Below are 27,244 nucleotides of genomic sequence, written 5' to 3' on the forward strand. Positions count from 1 at the left end.
CATCGTTTGCAAACGCATTCATTTCCATATAGAATTGGTCAAAGAAAGCATTGCTCAATTGAATTGAAACATTATTTTCATAAATACTTAGGACCTTAACTAATGTACCTTGGTACATACCTAACGCAGATATTCATCGCGACCTTGACATCGATACAATTGATGAAACAATACAAAGCGCTAGCAGAAGACACATAAATAGACTATTAACGCATACAAATCCTATGATGAGAAGACTACCAAATAAAAAAAATCTACCCAAAGTCGGCTTAACCGTCAAACACCAACAGATCTTGCAAAATCCTTGTAATCAATTGTCAACTAATCGTATATGTCATTGTTTGTTAACCACTTGTTTTTAAATAATATGTATATATTTCTTCTAAATGAGCTTGGGGGCATTGGCCCTTCAATATCACTCTCATTCCATCTTTTTGTAAATCAAATTACTTATTGTCTAACGACAGGTGTAATATTTTATGGAAGAAATAAAAAAAAAAAAAAAAATTTTCATTCGAATCATTTGAAATTTCTGTATACAATAACGAAAAATTCAAAAAAAGTTGTACACATAAAATGAATGTCGATTCGAAACTTACTTCAATCTAAGAATCGAGCAAGTTTTGTTTTGTACAATATTTTGATTCTTTCTTTTTTTTATATGAAGAAAATATTTAAAAGAAATTTTTTTTTGCTAAAAACCTTCCCCTAGTGGATCCCTATAATATGAAAAAAGAACGAATAAAATTGGCCTCGTATCGGCCCAAAAAAATGCGTACAAACGAACATCATTTCATTTTTATATATATAGATAATATTAAATACAAAATAATATTAATTAATAAAATATTTTTTTCCTGTTCAATGACATTTTTTAGACATTCCATAAGTGAAATTATTTAATGCATATTAAATTTGAATTTCCAATCCATTATCTCTCGAGCACAGGTTTTCTAAGCAGCTGGGGAAAATGCATTCGAATTATTAAATAACAGAAATTTATTTTTTTGTTTGCTTGTTAAGGCTTATTTTTAATTTCTTTATTTACATGAGAACTAATTATGCATAATTAATACACTAAAGATAAGCGCTGGCTGGCCCTAGTAGCCTGTTCAAACTAGTAGCAAATAATTTTTAAAACTTGATGTGATTTCTGTTAAGCAGCAAAAGTTACTCAAAAATTTATAGAAAAAATGTTTAATTTGATTTTAGAATATAAACTAGATAAATTTGTATGGTTTGAAATATTTGATACACTAATAGCTATAATCAAAACACTTACACTGAATTAATTAGTATTTGTAGTAGATTAAAATTTTAAGGTTTCTTTTTTCTCATATTCTAAAATTTTTCGTATGGAAGATACGAGTCCATAGCCTCAGATGCGCGCACTCTTCTTAAGTTAAGTTATTAAGTTTTATTTGGATATATTTTACTTAAAAAAAATAATAATAATAATAAGTAATAATTATTTATATATTTATAAATAGTGCATATTACATTTCAGTAATTTATACAATAATTCATTTAATTTAATTTAATGGCAATAACAATGTTGTCTGTCACAGCTCAAAAATTAAACTCTGCAATAAGAAATTCTCTTTGGCGTAAGGCTGAGCATATAAAACAAGTTAGTTAAGATAAGTTAGGGGGCGTCCATAAATTACGTTAGGTGTTTTTTTTTAATTTTCTATACCTCCCTCCCCCCCCTGGTGAGATGTCGTGAGATTTTATTCAACCCCCTCCCCCATCCCCCAATCTCACGTGAGATTTTTCAAAATGTGGGTTTCTTATGTAAACGCGTTGGATTGTTATTGTAAAAAGAAAAAAAAAATTTGCTTCGTGCTTTTATTTACGTCTAGTTAAGACTAGTAATCAATATTGCTGAGAGCTATAAGTGTAATAAAAATTTAACAATAGAAGATTTAAATCGTAACTACAGCGATTAAAAAAAGAATATCTACTCAAATTCAGTCCATGGAGAATCATGCGCGGTTTCAAGAGAGACTATTGTGACCAACATGTCCATATGATTTTCAGTAAAATCATCTGCTCCTTCAACTTCGTTCTGATCTAGCCACTCTAAGCCGTTGACGCTTGCGCACATTAGCTCGTCTTATGACAATCCGTGAGGGTCGCACTTTGCGGAACATACGCGCTTGCTTAGCTGGTGCAATGTGAGCTGCTCAACTGTGCTCTTGTGATAGATGCGAAGTAAATACCGCATGTAATGCAGCAGCTTTTCTCTAAATTATCACGTATACTTGGGCAATAGAGATCATAAGGCGTGCTAATGAAGGCATTCAGCGGTTGAATCGGTATGCGTATTCGAAATGGAGCGAATGACTTTGCGTCATGTTCTTTAAAGTCCGAAATTGGCAAACGTCCATCAATCTGAGTGATAGGGTATGGAGGTGGCAGAAAACGGTCGTGAAGAATCATATGCAGATCACTCCGGCGTGCGCTGCAGCACTTAGGTCAAGCTCCATATGCAGCTTAGCAATCTGTTTCTTCATAGTATCTTGTGCTGGAGTGGGACGTACGTTAGATGGTGTAGTGTTCGACATAGCTTCATCCACATCATCGCTGATCACAAGAAGCTGATTTTGAATTATGTGAAAACAGTGAAGGAAATGACCGCGCTAATATTTTGTAGTTATGATTTTAGCATATTTTATCAAGAATTTCACTGTTTCAGTTTTTTTTATGCTATTAATTGTAACAATAAACTTTATATAAAAAAAGTATTTTCTTAAAAAAAGATATATTTAACCTACTTTTTGAAGGAATGCTAAAGTAAACTGAACTTTTCTCTCAGTGGATTCCCTGACAAGCCGTTCAATCTCATGTTTAATGTGATATATTAACTCTTCTTTCTTCGGGAATTTTTGCTTCGCAGTATTCCATAATTTTATCACATCGTCGTGGCAGGACTTCTTCGCCTTATAGACGTATCTTTTGACGTATGCGTTATAAAAATCTTGATAGCTCATTTTAAATTAGTAAGAGCATGAACTGAGTCGAGTAAAACATTTACAAGAATAAACAAAGAAGGTTGGAACCTGTGCGTGTGTCGCTGCCACTCAGCTCGTACGCTCTTGTTCACCGAGTCGCGCGTTCGGCTGATAGTGGCGCGAAAACAAACGACGGGCTACACTGTACCGTAAATTCAGATTAAATTGAGCTATTTGGTATAAAACAAATATGGTAATGTACATATAACGTCGATGTATGAATGAAATTATTTTCTTTCGAACGAATTATTGAATGATCTTAATCATACTACGATTACGCTTAAGATTAAATCTTAAGCATGTACAATCTGGATAATGGACCAAAATAGTATACTTTTTTTTGTTTCAATCAGAAAAAAAATTGCGTGATATTTGCCGAGACCCCCCCTCTCTCCAACGTAAGATTAGATGAGATTTGACTCGACCCCCTCCCCCCTTAAACATCTCACGTAATTTATGGACGCCCCCTTAGTTTTCCAATTGGGGCCGTTAAGTATTTTAGTATTACTTCTACGTCATTTAGTTTCGCTGCGTTTAGGTATCTTGTACTGATCTCCTTCAGTACTGCATATCTTCTTCCTCGTTTAAATTGTAGAGGGTGCATATTTTCTGGGTATTTCCATTGCATTTAGCTATAGTAAACTAACGGCTGATTTTTTAGCTATTATCTTTTTCAACAGTTGGTTTAAACAGCTGACGCACGTTTCGTGTTTTGTTTCACTCTCAAACATCTTCAGTTTGGTCTATAATTTAGCCATGAATCGTCTTACAATCGAATAACGCTTGCAAATCATTGAATTTTATTATAAAAATGCGTTCTTAACAGAACAAAAGTTTATTGCGCGCTTCTTTCATTTTATGGTCAGTTTAATCGACCTACTGAAGCGGCTTTTCTAGCTATTGTGACTAAATTTAGAACCAAATTTACATTATTGGACATCAAACCACCGACACGTTTACGTAGAGTGCGAACTGAAGAAAATATCGCAGCGGTATCGGACAGTGTTAATGGTGGCCATCCATTATCGATTCGTCGCCATTCGCAGCAATTGGGCCCCTGTTACTCAACAACGTGAAAAATTTGACGAAAGGATTTAGGTGTGAAGCCTTTCAAAATACAGCTGGTGCAAGAATTGAAGCCGAACGACCTATCGCAAGGCACAATTTTTGGTGAATGGCCTCTTGGAAAGTTGACCGAAGATACACTTTTTTATCGAAAAATTGTGTTCAGCGACGAAGCTCATTTTTGGATCAGAATTGTCGATTTTGGAGTGAAGATCAGCCAGAAGTATTGCAAGAGCTACCAATGTATCCAGGAAAGGTCACAGTTTGGTGCCGTTTATGGGCTGGAGGCATCATTGGACCGTACTTCTTCAAAGATGCTGCGAATCGTAGCGTAGCTGTGAATGGTGAGCGTTACCGTGAAATGATATCCAACTTTTTTTTGACCAAAATGCAAGAGCTTGACTTGCATGACATGTGGTTTCAGCAAGACGGTGCCACATGCCACACAGCACGCGTAACAATGGACTTGTTGAGAGCCGAGTTCGGTGAACATTTTATTTCACGTTGGGGACCTGTCAATTGGCCACCCAGATCGTGCGATATAACGCCTTTAGATTATTTTTTGTGGGGCTATGTTAAAGTTCATGTCTACTCAGACAAGCTTGCTTCAATTAACGCATTAGAATACAACCTTAAAGCATTTATATGTGAGATACCGGCCGAAACATTGGAAAGAGTATGCCAAAATTGGACTAAGCGGATGGACCATTTGAAGCGCAGTCGCGGTCAACATTTGCATGAAATAATCTTCAAACATTGAATTATATGGACTGTACCATCGATTTAAATAAAAGTTTCATGCATTTTTCTGAATTTTACGTGTGTTTTTTTAAAAAACTTTCGTATAGCTCTTAAAAAATCACCCTTTATTAGGAAAAATTAAATAAAAAAAATTTTTACGAAACTTTTTCAGCTAATTAAAAAACAATTTCTCTAGAACATTTTTATTGCAATATAATATTCTCGAAAATTAAAGAAAAAAAACTATAAAATTTTAAAAAGAAGATTGCACTACACTACAATCTGAAATAATGCGCACGCCGCAAAAACAAAATTAAAAAAAAAATACTATTTAATTATTAATTTTTTTTTGTAATGGAAAACGCGTTATTTATTTATTTATTTGTTTATATAAATAGTACATAGTAAGACTAAGGTCTTTTAATAGACTTCAAAAATATTATGTATAAGGTGCGCCATGTAAAATTTGCTTTTTGAATCGGCTATAAAAAAAAAAATCAATATTTTTTCTAACTTTTTTTTTTATTTTGAAGATTGAACATTGTCATTTATAAATAAAAAATAATATCGTTCAAATGACTGCCACGACTGGCTTTACAGTAGGCTATTCGATCAACCCAATTTTTTAGCACATTTTCGATTGTTTGGGCTCGAATTTCATGAATGGCAACTTCGATTTCGTGTTTTAAAGCATCAATCGTCTCTGGACGGTTCGCATAGCATTTGTCCTTAACGGTTCCCCACAAAAAATAGCTCCGAGGCGGCCAATTGATATCGGAATTTCGGCTGATTATTCGGTTTTCAAAAACGGTACCCAAAAGTTCGAGTGTAACTTTGGCAGAGTGACAAGTTGCACCGTCCTGTTGAAACCAAATGTCGTCCATGTCATCCTCTTCAATTTTTAGAAACAAAATCTCGTTGAGCATGTCACGGTAACTCTCACCATTTACTGTAACCGCGGAAGAAGAAGAAATAGGTTTTCAATATTTCCCAATTTTGTTCAATCGTATAGCGTCCCATTTCGTAAATGTGAAACCTTTAAGTAAATTATGAACACATTTGACATGTCATTTGTGTTACCATTCTCAAAATAGGTGGTTCAAAAAGCAAACGTTATATGGTCCACCCTGTATATACAACTGGAATATTTTTAACATATAAGTTTCTTAATCCATATTTACACCAGTTCATTTACAAATCAATCCGAAATATTTAACTTAACTACAATAATAAGAAGAAAAGAAGGATTTAGAAAAGAAAAAACAAAAGTAGTAATTAGAGAATGTAGAGAGAAATTTAATGCCCTAATTTAATGCAATCAAACACTTTTAAAGTAATAATAGACTTGTGCCCTGAAGTTAAATCTGTTAAGTCCAGCCTTCACAGTGTCGGGTAATGAGTTCCACACTCTAGCAGCGTTAATGAAAAATAATCTAGATGTTGTTGTGTCTGCGAGACCTTACTGGTATCAACTTCTCTGTCAGATAGGGAATGTATAATGTAAGTTTGCACAAAAATATGCAATTTCTAGCAGACAAATAACTGTTAAGGCAACAGCCCAGTAACCTTAGTCGAAAGGCAGAGATATGGTCATATCTGCCAATCTCATATACATACCGCGTGGCGTTATTAAATTCCACATTAAGTTTATGACGAGATGTGGAGTCGAGTTTGCTGTATACCACCTCAGAGTAGGTAATGAGAGACATAATTAGCTGGAGATCTTGCAGAAACTCTCAGCTTACGCAATGTAGCATAAATATTCCCCACAACCCTATTTATATAGTCAGCACAGGTAAGTTTTGTGTTAAGAATAAACCCCAAATTTTTTACCTTTCCCATAAAGGTAAGGGAACTTGGTCCCATCAACAATTTAGGGATATTGTCAACATGCACAACACTGTTACATATAGGTAAGACATATGACTTCGACGCGTTCAAACATAAAGAGTTTTCATTAGCCCATACAGAAATAGCAGACAAATCACTGTTTATTTTGAAACATAAATCATCAACGAGATCAATACGACTGGACAAGTACAATTGTATATCAACATTGACAAAAAGACTGAATAAAAGTGGACCAAGGATAGAGCCTTGCGGAACACCAGTATGTACATGTCTAGACTGAGATGTTAATTTACTGGTCTTGACCTTCTGCGTTCTGCCACCAAGGTAGCTGGCCATGAGCTTCACCGCACTGTCTTTGAAGCCGAAATAGTGTTTAGTGCTTCAAACATAACGATTTGTGATTCACTGAGTCAAATGCTTTAGAAAAGTCAAGTTAACGAAGTAGAGTCAAGTCTCCGTTGTCAAAACTAATTCTAATATCGACCAGTAATTGTAACCATTGCAACAGTTAAACTAATGTAATAAAACAAATGTAATTATTAGTTTTTTTTTTATTATTTATTTATTAATAATATAATATTTAATAATTTTAATAAAAGTAATAAAAAAATAGGCAATAATTAAATAATTTTTTAATAAAAAAAAATAAAAATTACATTTTTAGTATAATATTTTTTTTTTTAATTTTAATTGTGCTCGAAAAATCTGGAGAAGGGTGTTTAACAAAAAATTGCCAAACAAATTGCTGAACAAAATTTTGAGCGTATTAACTATACTTTTTTCGCAAATATTTTTATAATATATACATACTATATATATACATTTTTAATTTCTTAACATCTTTACTTAAAAAGTATGATTTTCTTCAAAAATTAAACAAAGAAGATTTTCTTATAAATTTTTTTCAACCAATAAACAAATAATTACTCTGAAATATTTTTATTTAAAAAATAAACTTTTTCTTGAAAAAATTTTATTTAAAAAGTATAATTTTCAATAAAAATTAAAAAAATACTTGAAAAAAATTTTGAATAATTTTAATATAATTTTGTTTAAATATATTTATTTAATAAGTATACTTTTTTTGAATGTTAAAAAAATTTAAAATTTTTTACAAATTTGAACTAAATTTTGTCTTTATCTTTACTTAAAAAGTATAATTTTCTTCAAGAATTTAACAAAAAAGATTTTATTATAAATTTTTTTCTACCAATTAAAAAAATAATTACTCTGAAATATTTTTATTTAAAAAACATATTTTTTCTTGAAAATTTTTTATTTGAAAGGTATACTTTTCTTAAAAATTAAAGAAAAAGACTTTAGAAAACTTTTAAATAAATTTGGTATAATTTTTCTTAAATATTTTTATTTATTAAGTATACTTTTTCTTGAATATTAAAAAACTTTAAAATTTTTTTTACAAATTTAACTAAATTTTTTTTTACAAATTGAACTATAAGATTTTTTGCTAAACATCTTTTTTGTAGAAAGTAGATGCCTTGAAACAGCGTATGTATGTAGATAGGAGTTTACTTAGTAAGGATTTCATTAAATTTGCCTTTTTTGTTCTGAATTTTGTACTCGCTATCTTAAATTTCTTAAATCTGGCTATTCATAAATTGGTAATCAGCGTAGTCGAGAAAATGATAAGTGGAGACGTAAGTTTTTTGTTTGTACGAGAAGTAATAAAAAAGTCATAAAAGATAATAAAAAATAAATTCAAACATTTATTGAAATCATTCAGCAATATCTATTACTAGTAACAACAAATGCTTCCCCTTTTCTTCTTGAAGCGCATTTACCACAAAAAGAAATCGACTTAATTTCTTCAGAATTCGCATGCAAACAGCAAACCAGGCGGAATAGGATACAAATAACTTTCCAATTTCCTTCAATTCGAAACCACAGTGCGGTGTAGCGCCTGTCTAGCATTGTGAGTACCGCAGCCAACGACGCTGTGTCAGTTGTATGTATGTATGGCAATTGATGGTGTTTCATTTATTTCACCAAAAATTCTACGAATATTTATGCAATTTTCACAAATTGTAAATTAGCCAGTTTTCTACATTTTGCACACATTTTATTTCCCCCTCTTTTGGTATGCAAAAATTAATTGGAAAATGCATGCAATACTATTTGAAATTTGCATTTATTTTTTTTGTATTTGAATTGCTTAAATTTGTCAGACTCATTCTGGTATACTTGATTAGCTATTGGTACATTGCATTATCGTAATTCGAAAAATTTCCTCATCGACCTTGGCATTGAAAATGAGTTTAGTTTGTATGTACCATGCAAGGTCGGCACTTTCCTCGAGTAGCTGAGTATACATAGTATTTGCGTGAGTAATAGAAAGCATTTTTTGCGCATGTTTTTGTAATAAATACTATTAATAAGCAAATGAAAAACACGTCGTATTTATATTTTTAGTTCCGCTGGTACTTTGGAAAGTGTGTAATTTTCCAAGAAATTTTAAAACAAAAATTTTTTGGCCCATCAGTTGAAATATTATTTTTATAAGATTTATTTTCAGAGGCTAATTTCTCGGAATCCGCGGTTAGTTTGTTATTTATTTTGTTTAATTTCGCCGGGGTCTTCCGGTTGATTTGCGTACTTTGCGGTTTTATTTTTATTTTCATTCAGAAATCAGCTGAAAAATTATTATGTGGTTCGGCTGCTTTGGAAAGGAGTTTATCATCAATCTTTTTATATTCTGCGCAAAAATGTAATGATTATAAAATAGTGCAGAGTGAGTTTTTTAATTAGTAAGAGGTTTAAGACTTTCTCGAAGGTGGCTTTTGCCATGCAAAATTTTAGATACGCGATTTTTTAATCAGTTTTGACCACTTTTCTCTCGCTTTCTAATTTTCATTTATTAATATAAAAAAAAAATAAATTATACATTTTCTTGAAGGTTAAAAAAAATAAATTTTTTTACAAATCGGAACTACATTTTTTTCTAAATATCTTTAATTAAAAAGTATAATTTTCTTCAAAAATTAAGCAAAAAAAATTTTGTTATGAAATTTTTCGAACAAATTAAAAAAGAGTTCCTCTCAAATATTTTTATTTCAAAAATATATTTTTTCTTGAAAGGTTTTTTGAAGATTACAATTTTTCATATAAAGTAAAAAAAAAGACTTAAGAAAACTTTTAAATAAATTTGATATAATTTTTCTTAAATATTTTTATTTAGTAAGTATACTTTTTCGTGAATATTAAAAAGTTTTAAATTTTTTCTTACAAATTAAATTAATTTTTTTACAAATTAAACTAAATTTTTTTTACAAATTAAACTGAACTTTTTTCTTAAACATCTTTTTTTAAAAATTCTAATTTTCCTGGAAATTAAGGAAATTTTAGCCCAATGCTGGAAAATATTTGTTTTTTATTTGGCACATGTATACACACATTATACTGTATTGGCGAAGATAGTGAGTACGACACAAGCAAATTATTGTGTATTTTCCTTTATCGCACACTGTACCATCTGAGAAGTCCCTTTATGAAATTTTTCAGGGAATAATTTTGTGGAATATTTTAAACCTCCATCGAGCGTACAAACATAATATTTTTCAGGCTTTTGAAAATGTGGGTCGTTACAGTTATTGAGTTAAAAGATTACACAAATATATACATCATCACATTTTATTATGGACTTTTAAAGACAATTTTAATTTTTTTTTTATTAAAAGACAAGACATGTTTTTTCAATTAATTTAGATCAACAAAAAATAAAAAAAAAATTCAACAAACCGTAAAAATTTTGAAAATCAATAAATTATACAAATTTTTACGTTTAAACACCAAACCACAGTTGATCCCATATTCTACAGTTACACCTCTTCCTCTCTCAATATTGCAATATTGTAATCTTGCCTTTTCCCAATTTTTTGTAGTGTAAGTAATGATTTCATTCCATTCCCATTCAGTTCCTGTGCAAAATTGGTCGCTAAGTCCGAGAATCCTAATAGTTTTTTGTTTAGTCTTCAGATTTCTAGATATCCAACCATTAGATGGATCAAAACAATTTTTAATATCTGTAGAATTCTAATTAAATTCTATTCTAAGTTAATTGAATTCTAAAGTAATTCTGTTGAACGGGTATTGAATTTGTAATTTTTAAACATTCATCATTTTCAAATAAAATTAAACGTTTTACAGAAAATTCAGGAAGTTAAAAAATAAAAATATTTGCAAAAAAAAAAAAATCTTCGATTTGTACAATGTTATAATATATAAAAAAATTACGAAATTTCTTTTTGCTTAATTATAAAAACTATATACAATATTTAAAAACTTGGTGATGTCTCCTAATCCGAAGCCAGGAAAAAACATTATATGGATTTTCAAATCTGGAGACTGATTTTAAATATGAATTGAATGATCTACTATTTTACCAAGAGTACTTCAGAAGGCGTCAAATGAACTTCAGATTACTTTAAAAGCTGTAAAAGTGCATTTTACATTATTATTTTATTTTATTAACTATTTTTATACTATTTGATTATTCTGAAGTGTATTTTACAGTTTCTGAAACACAATTGACTATTCTGAAGTACATTTTACGTTCCCTGAAATGCAATTAATTATTATGAAATACGTTTAAGGGGTTTAGAAGCACATTTCATGTGTTCTGAAATACATTTGAGAGTTTTTGAAGTACCTTTGACGCTTTCTGAAACACATTTGACGTATTCGAAATTACAACTGACTATTCTGAAATAGATTTCAGAGTTGTTGAATTACATTCGGGACTTTCTGAAATACATTTTACGTGCTCTGAAAAATAATTGACTATTATGGAACAACTGTAACGTTTTCTGAAGTACGTTTGACAGCTTCTGAAGTACGTTTTGAAAAGGTGTAGTTTTTGTTTTGTGTGCTTGAACCAGTGCAGTTCGAGCGTCAGTGTATGCCCATTCAGTGTAATTTAAAATATGACTTGGAAATCAAATCATGCAAATGCAGTTTAAAAACTTAAGTTTTAAAAAAAGCTGCATTGACAGCGAAAATGACTTTCTGATATCACAATTACATTTTTGTTTTGTATGCACATAAGAATTCTGAGCGAACTATGTATATACAAATATGTATTCTCCTGCCAATTTAAACTAAATTAATTTAATTTTAAACAATTAATGAAAAATAGTATCTGAAATTTACGCGGAAACTGATTTCCAAATGCATCGAATAAAACATTTAACGAACCACATAAATCTCAATTGTTGTGCTATTCATTCATAGAGTAGATTTATACGATTTGTGTATCATTGATAAATCTATAATCTGAGTCATGCACTACTACGCGCTGCGTTCCGTGTTTTCTCACATCACAACAAACGAGCATAAATTAAAACATTCAACAGTCTTTAAATGATATTTCGCTGCTACTCAATAAATCTTCGGGCGTAGCGTAATGCGAAGCACGTGTTTACCACGAACGCAGCGAAGCGAATGACGCGATGATGGAATCAATTGATGTTGCGACGAGACAAACGAAAGAATAGCAGTTGAGTGGTCGGGTGGAGAACGGGAGCAATTGCAGATGTTGTTTAATAAAAAAGTAAAAAAAAAATCTAAGACAAATTTAAAATGCGCCACGTCATTACTAGGCGACAGAGCGCCACGCTTCTTCCCTCCCTTTACCTTTGATTCGGCCAGCAATGCCAATTACACCGTCACTCGGTGCCGACGCGCCCAGTGATGCGTCAATCAGATATTTTAAGCGCGCTGAGATAATTGAGCAGTAGCAAATACTCGTAAGAAGTGCATGAAGAGAATCGGGCGATAAAAGGAAATCACTGTAGCGTTGCAAATCCTACTCATAGATTCTTCTATGTAAATATTTAACTAATTTTTGCGAATTACCCGGCAGCGCAAGCTCAGTGTCTGCACCACTTAGTTCATAACCATCTGTTAGCCATTGCCGCATTATGCCAATTAGTGCAAATGTATTTGTTTAAGATAAATACATTTATTCCTTTGCCATTCATAGTCTCTCGTCGTCCGTCGCCCCTCCTTGCCAGGCTTGCCAGCCGAAGTGCTCTTAGCGCACTCAAGTAGCCTAGTAGCCAATTATAATTTGCATTCGCACTTGTCAGCCGCGTAGGCGTGCGAAAAACATCTATGCAAGTCAGTACATACAAATCGACATACATACATACGCACATACAACTTCCACAAATAGCAGACTGCAGCACTTGCACTTCGCTGTCCTCAATGTAAGTTGTTTGTAGTGATTACGCCTGCCTTGCATGGCTGTGCCTGTCGCTTCTTTTTGCTGCTTTCTCTGAGCTCTTGTCATTTGTGAATATTCGTATTATGTAAACGACAATCTCGGTCGTTGCTGCTGTTGTTGTTGCTGTGCGTGGGCCCGTTGATATGCTTGTGGTTTGCGGTGAATGGTGTGACATTTTTTTCATTACACTACATTGCGTCATCACTTTCGTATCGGCATTGCAACAATAACAAATGAGTTGTGTTCATAATGACATCACTCAACTGCGATTGTGTGGGCCATTCTTGGAAGAGTCACTGTGTTTACTTTTAAAATGTTTATGTAGATGTTCTAGTTTTTGCAAAACTTATTTTTTGCTCGACTGATTAACCTGGATATATCTTTAGTGAGCTTTCAACAGTGAGTCAAAAAAGTATTGGCACACTCGAAAAATCAAAGTTCTCAGTGCTACAACTTCTCTTCTAATGAAAGCATAAAAAAATAGGAAACGGTATTTTCCAAATGTATTTATTTATTACGTATCTGAACAAAAAAAAAAAAAATACAAGCTCAACCTTGAAAGGTAAAACAAGGCACAAATTCACATCAAAACAGTATTGGCACATTCTTTATGTTAGTCTATGCTTTTGGCGTCTCCTGTTGGAACCAACCCGCCGAAGCAGCATGTTTCCTGGGTCTACCTTAGATGAGCCAGACGAAGACGACCGGTGGTATACCCCACACTGACGGGGCTTCTATTACTGTTAAAACAACAACATCGACAACCAATAAATCTGACACCGGAATGGAGAGCACTTTATAGCACGCACAAGCACTAGCCAGGAAACGGAAATAAGCGCCAAAAAGTAGGCATAAAAAACGCCAAAGAAATTGGGACCAAAAAACGCCACAAACAGTCGGCACCAAGATGATGCTGGTAAATTACTATAAAATATATGTATAAGGTATAGCTCTCTCTCTCCTTTTCCTCTACGTTATATCTTTTTTCTCTCTCGCGGAACGAAAATGCCCAAAACGTTGCATAGCCTTGAAATTTTATTCTCCATTCTTGCTCGCCCATCGACGCCTAAGAAGGTTCACTTCAAAACGCACATTTTAAAGACAATTTGTCACGCATACAAAGTTCTTTAAGTAATTCAATAAAAATTTGGTGTTTTATTTTCTTTAAATGGGCATTTTAGTGCGTTTTTATATGCAAAGCTTGACAACACTGCAGTAGCGAGAGAGAAATTTGACTGCTGAAAGCAGAAGAACATCAACAACGATTGCAATCGCTAAAAGCTAAATAAAACTGAGTGAATTATTGAACTAATTTTTAAAAAATGCATATTTTGTAAAATTATTAACATTACTTTTTAATTAGAACAGGCTAGAAAAATGCCATGAAGAAATAACTAAGAATCCAGACTAAATAACAGAAAAAAAATGCTAAATCAAGTTACGAAAATGCTAATCTGGCCACGTAACTCATTGTCAAACTCGCTGAGAGCAAAGTAACGGTACCACGATAGGTTCCATCTCATTATTCTTTCCATCGTGTCTTTTTATATGTTTCCTATCTAAAGACGGCCACCATACTAGTCTACCTTAGGTTAGAATTTGTCTCACTTTCGCTGTGTAAAGCCAATGTAGAATAAATGGGGAAAGACCCCTACTTAATTTGAAGACTTAGAAGTCATATAAGTTTTAAATTCCTTTTTTTTCTTTCGTTATATTTTCACAGTGGTTCAAAAGCTCGCTTCTGAAGGAAAGCATTTCATGAATTTATTTCTTTTTGTATATTTTATCCATAAATTAATAACCGGACATGCACGCATGCACATACAAAGAAACATATTTGTGTATAGGAGGGCATTTATATTCACTCGCATTGCCTAATCGAATAAAAATGCGAATTCCTATACAAAAAACAAAAAGCGGCAGACACTGCAATTATCTATAAAAGGAAAAAAAGTTTACAACTTTATAAAGCAAAACCAAATTGAATTGTTGATTTACAAGCACAACAGCAGCAATCGCATTAATCGCTTGCCAAAAATGGTAAAACAAATGCCATTGCACAACAACGAGTATTCAATAAGAGTTTTGCACATTACAGATTCGCAGATCACTTTGGGTGATGCACAAATGTAAGCGCAACGCAGTCAACCGCCAGATGCACATTCACCGCTACATAGAACGTGACGACGACTGTTGGTCAGCGTTGCCAAGCGCCAGCGCCAGCACCAGCGCCAGCGCCGTTAAGCAGTGCTTATTTATGAGTGGCGTTCGCTGGCGACATAGCGCGTAACTGCGCACCGCCCCACGCGTCTCTAGCTCGTAAATAATTGTAATCGGAATTTATTACTCACGCGCAAATTAGAGCGAGTTGTAGCTTTTGGCGTTGCACAAAAATATAAATAAATAAATAAAAATGCACTTACATACTTACGCTTACATGCCGTATAACTGTGCGCGTCGTGCACTATTATGCCTTCAATACTTCAAAGCGCCACAGACGTTTTGTGCGGCGGCTGCTGCTGCTGCTGCTGTGGCAGCATCGTCGTCACCCACATTTCGTGTCTAAGCAGGCTGCGCATTTTTTATAGCCTCAATTTTCTTTTCAAATCTTACAAATTTAATGCTGACAAATTTGTGTTATATCTACATATGTGCTTATGTGTGTAGGTTTGTTGAAATATGTGTTTTCTGATAGCGCGGCGTGCTGTGTTGTGCGCGGCGCGCGATGATGCTGCGAGCGGCAATTCATTGGCGATCAATACACGGCGATAAGTCACCAGTGCGCGTTAGCACAGTGCCGCACGACACAAAAAAAAATGTAATAAAAACAAAAACAACAATAACAACAAATAGGCGCGCGAGCGTCAAAGAAATTTATGCACTTGCGGCGCGAATTCGTTCCAGATAAGAAGCCACCAAAAAGAATAGACAAAACTGAGTAAATGAGTACAAATATGCCGGTGTGTCGTTCGCATGCTTTGAGCGCGCAAGCATTCACTGCCTGCTCAGACGCATCGAAAACTCATTGCGCTCACGCGCGCCTTACATTTGACACAGTTCAATTTTTGAACTTTTTACTCTACTCAGCGCACAAGTCTCTCTAAAATTCACTCAAATTTTCGCCCTCTGATAACACAATTCCGCGATCGCTTTGAGCGTATTCGTGGCTGTTAAGCGTCGTGTGCTGAGCGCTTTTCTCTCGAGTCTTTTGAGTGCTTTTTGCCGGTTTCTTTTTGCATGGAAATGTATGCAAGTTATGCGATTGAGTGGCGCGCGCGTTCGGCATTCGGTGTTTATTGAGTTTTGTTTGCTGTTTTCTTGATTTGATTTTTAAGCAACGAAACGGTACGTTTTCGGTTTTAGTTGAAATTGGCATAGAAAACGTAAAACAACGTCTCGATCGTGAAGCGGCCGTAAAAGCAACTGGTCAACCAACAGACTACTTAGTGTCTGTGGCAGTGTAAATCGTGTGCGAAATATTAAAGTTGCTTACATATTAGGGGGAAAAAGAAGAAGGTGTTACCAAGTAAAGGTAGTTGGTTTCGGGAAAAGCGCTGCGCTGTGAATTTCTGTATCGTCAACGAAAGTGTTTGGTGTGTGATATTTGGCAAATTTTCACTAGAGTGTAAGGTGCGCAAAAAGTCGGGCAAATACTTTGTATGTATATGACAGTATAAACTCATATACATACCTACATACATACATACACTCATACAGATATATTCACGGAATTGGGTAGAGGCAGACAAACAAACGCGCTCGAGTGTTTCAAAAGTGATTGCCTACTTTTTAAAAAAATTTGTTTAGCTGCAGCCCCGTTGAAAATTTTGACAGCTCGCAGTTCCTTTTCTACGTGACAGCGCGCAACAAGCACAAGCAACGCAAAGGTAAGTGGACTGCCGCCAGTCAAGTAAATGCAGCGTGAATAGATCTGTTAGCCCTATGCCTTGAATTGGTTTAACTATTTTTGTTTTAGGATTTTCAATTTCTGTTTTTGTGTGACTTTTACTTCTTCTTTATTGCTGTAATAATTTTTCACTTATTTATTGGCATTCCGCATTTAATGCGCTCTCTATTTTGGTTTGCCAAATAGTTTTGTCGAGTGATAAAAATTCCGGCATTGCCTGTGCAATGCCACAGCTCAGCGCTATTTTTAGTCAATTGTTGCTTTTGGTGGCAGTGGCCACTATTGGCCCTCATTGGTACATACACATACACACAAATATGTATAGTTGTAAATATACAAACGTGCGAGTTATGGTGGCGGTATTTTTTATTCCATCCGTTTTTTTTTTGCATTTAATTATGCTAGCCAACCACTGCCTGTCGCATCGTAGCACACTTTTTACACATTTTTATGGTGCATATATTTATGTATGTACAGTCACTCACACCTTATTTGATACAAACCCAAATTTTTTTATAGTGCGAAATATTTTGTGAAAAGTGAAAAACAGAGTATGCAGATGTTTTTTTTATTTTATTTTATTTCATCTCGCAACATAAAACGCAAAAAAGTGTTCACTTGTTTCATTGTCATGCAAAAAGCAACAAAAAAAATAAAAATAAAATTCTCAGCGCGTGGGTAATAAAATAAAATAAATATCTGCATACTCTTCTCTTTTCATTGCACTTTAAAAAAAAATCGCATCTGTATCAAATAGGTTGTGAGTGACTGTGTGTATGTACGATTTAAGTTTTCCTTTCATTCGCAAGCCGATTTCTTCTTCTTCGTTTTAAAGTGAATTTCCTCACTGCCTTTTGGGCATTATTTGCGACACATAAAGTGAAATAAAGTTGTATTTATATACTTATATGCACATACACATACAAACATTGTAAGCGACAAATTTTCTTTCGGTTTTATTCAGATTTTTATTGTAGTAACATTATTGTTATTTTATTTGCATTGTTTCTTCATTTTTGGTTTTTGTTTTTTGTTTTTCTTTTGCGGCTTGCGGTCACATCTCAAATTTTATTGCCAACAACTTGTAAACAAACGAATTTTCGTTGTCTTTCGGTGCCATTTGCACAGCGCTGTGGGCGGATTAACATTGTTTGTTCTTCCGCCACTGCTGTACGACGCTTAAATCTTTGGCTTTTTCGTGTATATAAATATTTTTTTTATTGTCTCAATGATTTGTGTGAATCTTTTTTTCCTTTTAACTTAACAGCAATCTTTTAGAACCTCTTTTATCTTTTCTTTTTTCTAGCGAATTTTTTCAAAGAATATTTTCTTACTTCAGCATTCACTTGTATGTGAGTTCTATTTCATAAATTAATAGTAGCACCTTGAGTGTGTACAATTTCTCCTCATTTCTCCTTAAACTTCTGTGTTAAGGTATGTTTTGTTTTTGTATACTGCCTTTTGCATTGTATAGTTAAAGAGAGTAGTGAAAAAAAATTCACCGTAGTTGATCAATGAGGGAGTAAACAAAAACAAAGCAGTACATCCTAAACCTGCGATGTCCAAGTGCTCTCAGAAGAATGAGTAAGCAGAGACTACTAACTGAAAAAACTTCACCGTACTCGATCAATGAGGGAGCAACCAAAAACAAAATAATACTTTCTAAGCCTGTGATTGGACAGTGCTTTCAGAAGAGCGAGTAGGAGGATATTACTACAACAAGGCTCGTGTTATCTAATACGGGTTGGGTACGTAATGCTGTATGATACAATATTCTGTTTACAAAATTCTGTATTTCAGAATTCTGTATTATAGAATTCTGTATACGAAATTCTGTATTTCAAAATTCTGTAAAAAATATTCTGTATTGCCGAAATGCTGTATTGACGAAATTCTGTATTGATGAAATTTTGTATTGACAAAATTCTGTATTGACGAAATGCTGTAAGTAAATGATAAGAAATTCAACAAATTTTATAACAAAAGTGCGCACTTTTTTTCTTCAGTTTCGATAGAATCCACCGTATTTTTGCGTAGAACTCCTTTTTTCGTTGACTTTTATCAACACAAAATTTTTTCAATACAGAATTTTGTTAATACAGAATTTCGTCAGTACAGAATTTCGTCAATACACAATTTTGTCAATACAGAATTGTTTTAAGACAGTACAGAATTTTGCTTTTACAGAATTTTGTCACTGCAGAATTTTGTTACGTTAATTTACAGTATTTCGTACGAAAAGGATTTTGATATACAGCATTTTGTAGGGATCCCATCTAATACATCTAAAATGCCTACTTAAAGAACTGTTTTTTTTAATTCATTTATTAAATTAATTTATTTTTAAAATTTCGAAGTTTCTTTATAATTATTACAAAATAATATATACATAAATATAAATATAAATATAAATATAAATATAAATATAAATATAAATATAAATATAAATATAAATATAAAAATAAATATAAATATAAATATAAATATAAATATAAATATAAATATAAATATAAATATAAATATAAATATAAATATAAATATAAATATAAATATAAATATAAACATAAATATAAAAATTCTAAAATTTGATGAAATATTTCGGAATCTTCACAACTTCATGTTTTAAAGCATTTGCAAAGTGGCATATTTACATGTTTCTTTTTCTTAAACGGGAATAAATGAGGGGGGTTCCCGTCTCTTTTCCCGAATCCTATTTCCCGACAACTCGTGTCCCGACAACCTGTATCCCGACAGATATTTTTCCCGAAAATGCAAGCCCCGACAGTTAAAAAATAGTAATAAATAGTAAAAGGAATTTTATTATTATATGTGAATCGTAGTATCAAAATGGAGTCCATCAGAAAGCAATATTGGGTGCCAATAACGTTATATATGAGGAAACAGTGCCAGAATTATTGTATTTTTCATATTGAAAAAATAATGTACCGCAAGCGATTTTGGACTTCTATCCATTTTTTTTTTTTTGGTGCCGCTTCTACAGATCGCCCCAAACTAAGTTCAGCTATTATAATTTCAACATCGGCATGTTCTTTTTGGAATTTTTTTAAAGCTGAATATAATTCTGGATGATGCTTTCCCACGACTAGACGAAAACGATTGCGCCATCCTTCACTTGCGTTATTTGTCTTGTGGTGCCCATCTTGTGCAGACTTGTACTGGTTACATGTTGAAACTGCATATCTGGGAAGTACAGCTCTTCTTCGTACTCTATGAGGTCATCCGATAACGTAAAATTCCTTGATGCAGTCGACTATAGGAGGGAGTTCTTCCGGTATTTCATCCTCCACAATAATCAATGCGACATCCTCTACGGGTAGAAAGGCTAGAGCCATGAGCGTGAGAGAAAAAAAAACATTTGTCGGGAAATTGGATTTGGGAAAAAAGTTGTCGGAGAATTAGATTCGGGAAGAATATCTGTCGGGAAACCGGTTGTCGGGAAAAAGGATTTCGTGAAATAGGGTTGCCAAAAAGTAACTTGTTAAAAAGCAAAATTGTTTACTGGTTCTTTTTGCTTGAACTCATTTTAACTCATATTTTGAGAAAACAAATAATTCCCTAAATAGCGTTTTGTTAGAGACAGACCCTTTCACTTATTCACTATAAGTACTAAAATATATCTCGAAAATCTGAGGGAATTCCATTATGAGACTCACAAAGGGGATAAAACATCGTTCAAGCTAGAAAAGGTGCTACACTTCAATTGCTCAGTGACAAAAGTACCATTGGGATATCTATGGCCTCGAGCAAATTAATAATTAAGAATAAAATTAGCCAAGAGCCCCTTAACGCATGGAGAGATGAAGACACATGCGTAACAGTTAGGTTACTATGGCCGCAAATAAACAAGAAAAAGACAAAAAAACTGCTTTGCCTCTCAAGCGAAGCTACCTCGAAGGTCGTGGCTTGCATAACCGGTGGTTGGCTATCAGATATTCTTTGAGACGAGGAGTTTTCTCCCATGAATATTGTAGAAGTTGTAGAGATGCAGTTGTCCAGCCTTAGCTAAAATCAGAGCTATGTTTTCTATAAACTTGGTAAAAAAAATATATTAGTTAAAAAAGAGTGAAAAATATTCAAGTGGAAGATAATTTCATTACGAAGTTTTTTGAAGCTGTTTGCGAATTTTTTATTCTTATTATATTTTTTAGTTATAAACTTTGTAAAAAAAAATAGTTAAAAATGTTAAAGTGAAGGATAATTTCTCGAAAATTTTGTATTTTTATAAATTTTTGGTTTTAGTCAAAATTAAAAAAAAAAAAAAAAATTTTTAAGTGTTTACGAAGCTTTTCGGAATTTTGCATTCTTATTAATTTTTTTTGTAGTTATCTCCTTTGTAAAAAAATATATTAAAAAAACAGTTAAATATATTTAAGTGGAACATAGTTTCATTACGAAGCTGTTTTAAGCTTTTCGAAAATTTTTAGTTATAAACTCTGTAAAATAATAGTTAAAAATATTAAAGTGAAAATAATTTTATTACGAAATCAAGTCTAAGAGCGCCAAAATTGAACAGAAAATGGGAAATTTATGATCACTTAAACACAAGTGGCCAATTTGAATTTTTGCTACATTCACTCTTTGCAACTGTAGGAACGAAAAAAAGTAAGTAAATAGATTGAAATACTTTGCAGATTTCCAACTGAAAAAGTGAATGTGGCACACAAATAAAAAAATTTGAATGGTTTTTTTCGCTTTTCTGGAGTTTTTTTTTTTTGGAAATAACTGCATAAAACCTAGGCGAAAACAGATTGTTTACCTATATTCCGAAAGCAATTCTTTGAAAGACTAAAGGAAACCTCTTTCCGTCCTCATCAACCCCAAGTTATTCCAAAATCACATTTTTATGAGCTACCACTGTTCCAGAAAATATTTGTATAATTGGCGTCAGTGCCCCAAATACTTAGATCACTCGAAATGGCAGTGCTCCACATATTTATCTTTACTCATTTAGTTGCAATGCATTTGCATATGCACTTCTTTCCTTTTATTCTCATTTCATTGATTTCGCGGCCAACAGGTGTCCGATTCGTAATTTAACTTTTAATTTATGGATATTTTCATGTTGCTCATACGCTCCGTAGTGGCTGTGAAGTAAGGCGCGCAGTGAGTATTTAATTTACTTGACCTTCATTGCTTAAAAATTTTAATAATAAATTGCTGTCTGCTCGACAGGTTTATAGCCCATATATACTTACATATTTGCTTTAACTGAAATGTATTAGCACGTAGCCACACGCACATACACACGCACTGTGGTGTGTAGAGAAGCTTAGAGCAGCTTAGGTAATGCTTCTTTGATATGTCTTTACTAGAATTTTTTTAAATATTTTTTTCTTTGATGTTTTTTTTTTTCTTTTTTCTTTGGGCAATTACAGGTCAGCTCACTTTTCAGTTGAATGTGAATATATTTTCCGCAAATTGGACTGGCACGCATTTATGATATGTTTTTCCAAATCGTGCGTTGATTGCTTAATTGCAGTGCTTCTCATATCACTACTCAGCAGTTAATTAGCGCAAAGCTGGGTCGTTTCATTATATTTTTTGTGTTAATAACTTAGTTCTCTCGTAGTCTTTTCAGTCTGATTTAATCAGATTGCCTACTGTGAAATCCTAGTTCCACATGCCTCTAGAGCGTTGTCTTTCCTTAAGTAAGCTGGGTCCGACATACGACGAGGACATTTAGAAAAACTTGCTTGCTATAGGCAAAATGACAGTATAAGATACTGTAGGGAAGACCACCTTTCATATTTTTTTCCTAACAATCAATGCCCGTTACATAGCTTACAATAATAAATGTCACTTTTCTTGCTCTATTTAGCAGTTGCTGTTGTCATCGTTCTGCAGTAGATGCTTTCCATTTCAATTCAACTGGGCTATTCGGGACATGTTCTTCGATTTCGATGTAACTCATGTCCGGAATAGCCCAGTTGAATTGAAATGGAAAGCATCTACTGCAGTTGAATTTAAATAAAAAGCATCAGAATTTAGTTTGGAGAGCTGCCTTACTTTTTTTCTCGTATCTAACAAATTCTTCCTCATTATTACAATGAAATGCATTTAAATTCTTCTTTGCATTAGATTGGCTCAAGATAGAGGTACTACCACTGCAGATTTATGCTGCCAAGCTCCTGTCTGGTCAGTTCGCCCCATCTCGCATTTTCTGCAATGTTTTTATGGCAGCGAAACTTATACAAAGTGATCATCAGCGATTCAGACATTGAGTATTATTGCATTTCGCTTTTCTTTCTGATTAGCTTGCACTTGGTTACAGAAGATGGTATTTTAAAAAGAGAACTCCGCTTGGCAGCTTGCCAGAATTTTTAGTTTTTAATTTTGATTAAGAAGAAAATTTTTAGAAATTCTTTTTTTAAATAAGATCAAGAACTTTAAAATTGTGAAGAAAATTTGTAGAATTTTTATAAATTTTGTGGAAAGTTTGAAACTTGGATTGTTATGTTTTTTGTTATAAAATAAACTATATTTTTTATAAAAAAGTAATTGCAATTAAAAAATATATAAGCAAGTCGAGAAAACTTGCCAAAATGTGGCGGCTTTATAATAATTTCGGAATTTCGTCGGATGTATTAACAATACAAAACTTATTTCCTTTACGAAATAGTAGCAACATGCGACCTTAAAAAAAGTATTCTAATTTTCTTGTGCCTTCTTCGATTTTTCCGCAATGACGGTATGCGCTCTGACATTGACTTGTTCAAAGTTTTCAATGTTCCTTCTGCCACACTGTTGCACTAAACTTCTTCCAAAGTCTTATCTCGCTCAAGTAAATGTGTGAAAGTTTAACTTCTTTCAAGTGGTCATCCTTTCGAAAAGCGCTTAAAAATAAAATAAATAATTGGTGCGTACACTTCTCTTAGCTATTTGGCTCAGCTCCTCCTTCTATTTGTCGTGTGCATCTTGATGTTGTTCCCCAAATGGAGGGGCTTAAAGTTGTAAGCCGTCCCCGCACGGCATATATTTTTTATGAGGAGCTTTTTCGTGGAACAAATGTGCCCGGAGGTTTGCCATTGCCTGCCGAGGAGCAACCGCTATTAGACAAAACTTTTTCACTTTGATGTTTCATGCACCGAGATTCGAACCTACGCACTCCCAAACGGTAGTTATGCATCAATCCATTCGGCTACGGTGGCCGCTTACTGTTTTATATACTGAAGCACTTTTTCCTTAATGGTTATTAAAATACCATTAGGGAGAAGGGCTAAGGTAATTAGAATAGGCCAGGTAATTTTTTAGAAGTGCTTTTTTTTTTGTTACGATTTATTTGAATTATTGAATTTAATTCAATTTAATCAAACTTGACGAAGAAGCAGAGCGAATAGGTCTGGTGGTAATTGAGGACAAAACGAAGTACCTTTTTTCATCAAACAAACAGTCAGCGCACTCGCGTATTGGCACCCACGTCACTTTTGACAATTATCATTTCGAGGTTGTAAGAGACTTCGTTTATTTAGGAACCAGCATTAACACCGATTACAATGTCAGCCTTGAAATCCAACCTAAAATCTCCCTTGCCAACAAGTGCTACTTTGAACTAAGTAGCCAAAATGAGTAGTAAAGCTCTCTCTCGACGAACGAAACTAACACTCTACAAGACTCTCATCATGCCCGTCCTAACGTATGGCGCAGAAACATTGACGATGACAACATCCGATGAAGTGACGCTTGGAGTGTTTGATGGAAAGATTCTGCACAAGATTTTTGCACTTTTGCACATTGGCAACGGCGAATATCGCAGGCGATGGAACGATGAGCTGTATGATCTCTACGACGACATAGACATAGCGCAACGAATAAAGATACAGCGGCTGCGCTGGCTGGGTCATGTCGATCGAATGGCTCTAAAAGTATTCGATGTGGTACCAGCTGGTGGTAGCAGAGGAAGAGGAAGGCCTCCTATATTTTGGAAAGATCAGGTGGATAAAGACTTGCCTTCACTTGAGAAAGAAATGACTGGCGCGCTTTGTTAAACTCGGCCAAATCGCAGCAATTGAGAAGAAGAATTAAAAAGAAGAAAATTCTAGTTTTAATATTTTCCATAAAACTTAAATATTTAGAAATTTATTTAGAAATTTAGCTTACAACTCCTTCACTTTTTTTTGAGTTTTCCATAAAGTTCGTCATGCTACTAAAACTTTCTATCGCCCCCCTTATACCAGAAACATGGATGCGTAAAAAACTTTTTGGGGATTCAAGAGTGCAATTTTATTGCTCTTGTAAAACTAGAAAATTCAGTTTAAGATATGAAAAGTTATTTGTGGTTTCCTCGCACGCGCGGTATTCTGAATTTTGATGTAACATAGAGTATCCAAGCGTTAATCAAGTCAATCCATTAACTCAAAATTTTAAAATATAAAGTACACATTCATTCTTCTGGCATAAGGGAGATGATAGGTAGGTAGGTGAAGTGGTTGAAGTACCAGTTTGGCACTACTCAAGTAGCACTAAAGCACCGTTTTGATACCATTTTGATACCTCCAACAGGCAGATATCTACAGCCAGCCAGAGCTGTTGATATAATAGAGAAAATTGATGGGATTGGCGCACTGCCCCAGGCTGTCTAAGAAAGGAGCAGCCAGTGATCTTAGTTGTCTAGCTGCCAAGCCCGGACATTTACAGAGAAAATACTCTAGAGTTTCTTTCTCTGAAAGGCCCCACAGCTTCTGCAATGGGGGTTAAATGGTAACCCTAGCTTTTCCGCGTCTGTGCCGATCGTCCAGGGACCGGTAAACACAGCTACGAGTTTGTAATCTGAATGGCGCGGAGTCCAAAGGACTTTCTGAGTCCTTCGTATATCGTTTTGGGCCAAAGGGTTTTCGAAATAGCACATACCAGTTACATACCTATGAAGTGAGACTTTCAGCTATTAGTCCATAGATGTCGCTAGGAGTATTCTTAAATCTTCCCAAATGTCTTGCTTTCTTCGTCTGTCATTTGTCAACAATATTCAGTTCATTATTTGTTACGTTTCATACAACAATGCATTTTTGTCACTCATAAAAATGTCAAATTTCGTGCCTTGAAACTACGATTTCCGGACATCGTTGTTTTTGTGTTATCAATTGAAGAAAAGCGCTTCTCAAGCTCATCAAATGCTTATAGAGGCTTATGGTGGGCATGCTCTAAGTAGAGCACAGTGCTTCAAGTGGTTTCAAAAATTCCGAAGTGGTGATTTTAGCGCGAAGAACGAGAACCGTGGCCGGCCACCGAAAAAGTTTCAGGACACCGAATTGCAAGCATTGTTGGATGAAGATGATGTGCGTTTGACTAATAGCAGAGCAGTTGGGAGTGATTCAAACAACCAGTTCCAAACGTTTGAAAGACATGGGCATGATTTTAAAGGTCGAAAAATGGGTGCCGCATGAACTGACAATGTGACAATGCACCGCCGCATCGAACAAGAGCGACCCGTGAATTGATGGAGACGTACGATTGGGAACTGCTGGTGCATGCGACCTACTCACCAGACTTGGCGCCTTCCGATTATCATTTGTTTGCATCGATGGGCCACGCACTTTCCGAGCAGAGCTTCAATTCTCACGAAGTAGCCAAAAAAATGACTAGATGATTGGTTTGCCGCCAAAGACGGCCAATTTTTTTGGCGCGGCATCCACAAATTACCTGAGAGATGAGAAAAATGTGTCGCTAGCGATGGCTGTTATTTTGAAGATTAAATTTGTAACCATAAATTGAGCTCCATCTCTTCTGCGCTATCCTGAGAAATCATTTGTGCAGTTCCGCGTTTAACAACTGTCAGGGGGTGGGAAGTTAAGATTAATTTTTAAATTTTACCAAAATGGTTTTCATAATACGAAATGAACTCTTACAATTTCTGTGTTGAATTATTTCTGGCATTTAAGTTGATCTTTAAACCTGGGTATATCTAGAGACTTATTGTGGAATTTTATGGCGCAATTTTTGTGGTACGTTTTAAACCGCTATATTCCTCTGTTGTGAGTATTTGTGGCTCTTTTCTGCAAAAGTGGCAAAAATATCCCACCTATTGAGAAACGCTAGGGCTGAAACGTTTCACAAAAATGCTCCCCATAGTTTTTCCCTGTAACTGCTGAATACATGAAATACCATAGAAATGTGCAAAGAGTGACAACTTTGAGCCCCTCCTAAAATAAAACTGTGACGTTTACTTTCAAACCCTCGATACACTTATTATTTTGCCCTCTCTGCCAATGTCAACTGTCGGATTCGGATATTTTTTTTTTAATTTAAAAAAAAATTTTTTTTTTTCATTTTTTTTTTCATTTTTTTTATTTATGTTTTTATTTTTTTTTATTGTTATTTGTTTTTGTTGTTTTTCTTAAACAGTGCACTCTTTCTCAGTACATCTTATACAAAAGTATTAATTTGCTGCCAAACCCTTCCCACTACTCT

General features: G+C 33.9%; 2 protein-coding genes across 3 annotated transcripts in view; one reads left to right on the forward strand and one right to left on the reverse strand.

The window, feature by feature from the left end:
* Window positions 1-27,244, reverse strand: part of LOC129238074 (synapsin) — a 116,780-nt gene that overhangs the window by 29,688 nt on the left and 59,848 nt on the right. The window lies entirely within an intron of this gene.
* The window catches only part of LOC129236946 (tissue inhibitor of metalloproteinase), a 103,569-nt gene continuing 92,954 nt past the window's right edge, over window positions 16,630-27,244 (forward strand). For both annotated transcript variants that reach the window (XM_054871264.1, XM_054871274.1), the window contains exon 1: window positions 16,630-16,799. The gene's annotated coding sequence lies outside the window, so the exon portion shown is untranslated. The remainder of the gene's footprint in view (window positions 16,800-27,244) is intronic.

Source organism: Anastrepha obliqua, chromosome 1 (assembly GCF_027943255.1).
Source record: "Anastrepha obliqua isolate idAnaObli1 chromosome 1, idAnaObli1_1.0, whole genome shotgun sequence".
In the NCBI taxonomy this organism is placed as follows: Eukaryota; Metazoa; Arthropoda; class Insecta; order Diptera; family Tephritidae; genus Anastrepha; species Anastrepha obliqua.